General features: G+C 34.2%; 2 long non-coding RNA genes across 6 annotated transcripts; one reads left to right on the plus strand and one right to left on the minus strand.

The window, feature by feature from the left end:
* Positions 1-501: 501 nt before the first annotated feature.
* On the minus strand, positions 502-1,729 carry LOC309689178. Its single transcript, XR_014271298.1, has 2 exons — positions 1,327-1,729; positions 502-726 (listed from the first exon to the last, which is right to left on the minus strand). It is a non-coding gene; the product is annotated as an uncharacterized lncRNA (long non-coding RNA).
* Positions 1,730-1,756: 27 nt separating this feature from the next.
* LOC309689168 lies at positions 1,757-4,532 on the plus strand. Of its 5 annotated transcripts, XR_014271288.1 has the most exons (7): positions 1,757-2,188; positions 2,665-2,704; positions 2,850-2,896; positions 3,209-3,253; positions 3,624-3,692; positions 3,899-3,973; positions 4,369-4,532. It is a non-coding gene; the product is annotated as an uncharacterized lncRNA (long non-coding RNA). The 5 variants fall into 5 exon arrangements; XR_014271287.1 differs by having other exon boundaries at positions 3,209-3,692; XR_014271285.1 differs by having other exon boundaries at positions 2,665-3,253.
* Positions 4,533-5,143: the final 611 nt, after the last annotated feature.

Below are 5,143 nucleotides of genomic sequence, written 5' to 3' on the forward strand. Positions count from 1 at the left end.
GTGCTGTTTATGTAGTGATAAGTTTTCAAAAGAGACAGTAAATTACAGAATGCTAGTAGTGGGTGATATTATACAAATGCTGTCATGATTTTATGTGAACATTTTGTCATTTGTAAACTATACATAACATTTTTTCTACATTGTAACTGATGTGATGTTCGACAAAGTGCTTTTAATTAAAAATAGGCAAACATTTCTTTGTTTCTTTATTCAACTTTTGAACAGTGGTATTTAGTAAGTACATATTCAGTAAATGCAAAGTATTTACATGGCCCCCTAAATTAAAACATTATGGGTTATTCAGAACAGAACTATGCTTGGAAAAATATTGTCCCATCAGTTGATCCAACTCCTCCACAGTAGCAGGTGGAACTTTTCTTTTTTGAGGATGGCTTCTTTTACCTGTCACAACGAATGGTCTCTTTATGTTTTGATCAAGAACCTTTTTTTTGGGCAGCTGAAGAGGAGAAGTCTATCTTATGGCCAACCTCTGGCTGTATCTTGGTCATATTACCCAGCAAAACCCAGTATGCAGGTTCATCTGTAACAGTCCTTGTGCCACAGATCCTCACTGTTGCTTCTACATTAAACAGAAGAGCAGTGACATGGCTGCAAGTCTCCACGACTCTAGTCATACAGCTGCAGTGGGCGGCTTCAACCTTCCCTGTGATGCTCACAATGACCTGTGGCTGCAATGCTGCAATTCAGTCTTTAAGAGTGCAGGACCTAAAACGCACACAGACAAAGTTAATTTAAAGACAAGAACTTTAATAAGCCAAGGCCGACACAAATGTGTTTTATTTACTTTCAAATCCATTTATCATAAATGTAACAAATAAAGTGTTTTTATGTATCCATCTATAGAACGCTGCATGTTATATTCTAAATCTGCATGTTTCTTTTTAGAAACCTATCAGCAAAAAATGAACCTAAAGTATGTAATGAATGTATTTTTAGTGACACAGGACACAAACAAGGAAGCAAATCAAATCAAATCACAAATCAAATCACTTTTTATTGTCACATCACATGTGCAGGTACATTGGTACAGCACATGTGAGTGAAATTCTTGTGTGCAAGATGTGTAATTAGGATTATTTATAATAAATATGAATTAATTAGGGCAATTTCTTTAACCATAAAGAATAACTAAATCCTTCAGGACAATGTCACATCAATGCACTGAACTCACTATGTTATCCCTCTAACAGAGCCTCTACATGTTCTTACTGTAATTTCCCCCTCACGAATGAATTTTTACTAGCACTAATTTGAATGTTGGGGGGAATCAAACGCATTTTACTCGCAGTACTCAAGCTGACTTACCTTTGCTTGAATGACGCCGTACTCACAACGTGGAGGCTTAAAAATAGCCAAATCTTGTACCCAGTCCTTGGTGAATTGGATGTGCGCCTCCAGAGATTTATAATTGCGAAATTGGTGCGCCGTGTATGCTCTGACTCCACAGACAAGGTATGAGAGTAGATCATGCTAAGTCAATAGCGGTTTGGTCTTCAGGGTTTCTACTCCACGGCTATATTTCATACGGGTCCACATTTCAACAATCAAGTACCGTCTCTTTGCATCTGGACAGAATCTGTCTCTATACCGTCATTTTCTTTTGAGCTACGTTTCAGAATGGTTCGTAGCAATCTTGTTTTGATTCGTGACCTGCCAAGATGGTGCTGCGCTCCCACAATGCATTGCGACATTACGTCAACTCCAAAGCCCTTTGCGTGCAGGCGTGTATGCGCATGCGCATTGCCACGGTGGTTTAAAAAATAAAGATATAATGAAAAGTAATTAATAAAAATTAAATATTTAAACATTCCCACAAATGTGCAATGAACGTGCAAAAACTCTCTTTAGTAGTTGTTGCTGTTTCTTTCTTTCTTTCTTTCTTCTTTTTTTTTTTTTTGAAAAATAACGACGTCTCTGAGGCGCGAAATTTGACAGCGAGAGGAACGGCCGGATACAGGAGACGGGAAGAAACAAGCCGATTATGTTCGCGTTAATTAAGTGGTTGGAAGATGTAAAATTCTCAATTCTGCCAACTGAACATATACGAGATTTTAATGAGGATGAATAATTAGCCGGCATGGAGGAAACGGACCTTTATTTCATGGAGTGGCGACAAGAAGCCAAGGCGGGTGGCCAGTCTAAGAAGCCTCCATCATCAAGCTAGCAGGTGCCTTTTCCCATATAATATTACTTTATTCTCGTGTATTTGGAACGGAAGCGTAGAGCTGCCACCCAGGCAAAAGAGAAATATAAGTATATCACGTTATAACGTGAAAAGTTTATCGTTCTAACAATATACTATCATGTTTGAACAACATGTTTGAACAACATTGTACGAAAAATGTACATAATTATCACGTCCGTACAATATTGTGCGAACGTGACAATTATGTATATTATAATAACGTGATATTATATTATACAAACATGAAAAGCATAATGTTAGAACAATAAACATTTCACGTCATAACGTGATACAGCTCTATTTTTCTTTTGCCTGGGTGGCAGCTCCACGCTTCCATAATTTGGTAATCAAAATATGTAACTTAATTAATTATATTGTGACGTACTTTTGCCTTTTCTTATTATTCTGCCTTCTCAATAACTATCAAAGCCTATTCACATTTAATTTGGCTTTCACAGAAATCCTACCTCTCCTTCTGGCTACAGAGTACTTACCAAGGTTAGAAACAAAGAACAGTTATGCTTTATTAATGTTCGCTAATTACAATGTTCCACATTTCCTTGCTTTTTAAGTCATTTTTAGGCTTTTTAGAGTTTTTGTTTTTTATTTTTTTAGCAGTAATGTTTCTGCCTATTTATTTCAGCCCATGAAATCGAATGCAGATCTTCCTAATGTGAGATTTACATAAATGTAAGTAATTTTGTTTGTCATTGTCATTAATGTTGTTGCTGTTGTTGTTTTTGTGCAGTTTGCAATCATATAAACCTAGCAAGCATCAGTCAGCACAGTGACTAACCTAAACAGATTCTTGCTTTATTCACATATATTATATGTAATTATATATACCTGCACATTGTACCTAGGGTTGCAGCCACTTGGCCCCACCCCATTGTTGTGACAGCCCTGATTGTACTTATACACTGCATCTGAACAGGGAACAGTCTGCCACATTAATGTATTTTTAAGTGACTTGTTTGTAATACATGAATTTGTTTTTTACAGATGTCAAAGTCTCAACCTCATGCTGCCCTCCCCCATCCTCCTAAAGTAAGTATTTGTTGTTGTAGTTTTTTATGCGGTGTCTGTGTCACATGCTAATCATAATTATTGAAATAACTGTTTTCTAACAGATTTTCCAAAACACTAGTTAGGTTTGTTGTCATTCAGACCAATACTACTGCTTAGACATTGCATATGCATAGATACAGTCGTAGTGCTTGACACATGCAAACAGCAGTAGATGTACTAAAAAGGAAATAATTACAATCATGATGTTGATTGCTGATGTCAGTATATATATTTTAGAGGAATGTTTTGTTTTTCACCCAAAATGAACTATATTGCTTCAGAAGAGATTTATTACCCTACCGGACTCTTATATATTGTTCTGTTTTTTGTTTGTTTTTGTTATTTTCAGGTTCAATGGTGCGTGTTCTTCTAATGGCCGCCTTCCCACTGGAGGTTTTGATCCACAGCAATTTAAAAGGTAATCAGCTTTGAAAGTCAGTTCAAATGGTTAGCTAATAGTACTTTAAAAAGCCTACAACTCTGTCACCAGTTTCTTTACCAAAAATTACCCATAAAAGTATCGCTCAATAGCATATATTGTAGTTCAAATGTTTAGTTGTACAAATATCAAATTTTTGGAAATCTAAAACTAGTCAAACACTCAAATGTTCATGCTTTTTATAGGAGGACAGAGCAAAACGGACATCGGCGCAGAGTGAAGAACTGCCCTTGATAAGGACACTATGACAGCCATATATAGTAAGTGAAGACTTTCTGTGTATCTAAAATTGCATACAGCACAAGTAACTTACTTTGCAACCATTAAAATAGGTTGTAAAGTAAGTTACCAATACAAATAGGTGATGATGCATTGTAGTGGTTGGTCTCAGACAAAGAAGGTCAACAGATTTATGAATGCTGGAAGGTAAGGAGAGACGACCAAAAGGGGTGTTAGCATTACTGTAATGTGAACTGGATAGACTTCCCATCTAGGAAAAAAAAGAGGTAAAATTATGCGTAAAATATATCTGTATTAATATCTGTATCTATATAAACAGAAATATCTGTTTGCTAAATGAAGCCAGCTAACATAAATCACATTTTTATTTTAACTCTGATAAAAGTAATAGAACTGTGACTTTTGTTTGTTACAGTGGCGGTAAGGAAGGGGTTTCCCAGCGTGTCCAGAAGGGCTTTGAGGATTGCCGTGAAAGCTGGGGGAACTGAGACTGCTGGAAAAGGAAAAGAAATTACATTTTAAGTATGCTGACTTATGTTCATACAATCACACACACATATACACATACACACACATATGTGTGTGTGTGTGTGTGTGTATGTGTGTATATATATATATATATATATATATACACATATATGTATATGTGTGTGTGTTTCTTTTAGAATGTTTAAGTATGTAATGAGAATAAACTTATAAAATGAATATTCCTTGCTTGATTGATATGCTATATGTATGTTTTAAACATCAAATAAAGATTTCTTTCAGATGTTACATGTGAATGTGTTTTCTTAGAAATATATGAAGGGTTAAATTTATATTTTTTTGAATGATTTTAAATAAATTTAAATTGTATTTTGAAATATATTTTATTAATATATTTCAAAATATACAAAAAATGGCCAAAAAATATATGTGCTAAAATACATTTCAAAATACATAAACATATTTCAAAATGTATTTTAAAATACATTTTGAAATATATTTCAAAATATACAAAAAATGGCCAAAAAATATATGTGCTAAAATACATTTTAAATATATAATATATTTTAAAATGTATTTTAGCACATATATTTTTTGGCCATTTTTTGTATATTTTGAAATATATTTCAAAATGTATTTTAAAATATATTTTTTTACCGTATGGGTTTCTGAAAGAATGCAAAAGCATTGACATATATTTTTCC

The sequence above is a fragment of the Aulonocara stuartgranti genome (genome assembly GCF_965226115.1).
Source record: "Aulonocara stuartgranti genome assembly, chromosome: 15".
In the NCBI taxonomy this organism is placed as follows: Eukaryota; Metazoa; Chordata; class Actinopteri; order Cichliformes; family Cichlidae; genus Aulonocara; species Aulonocara stuartgranti.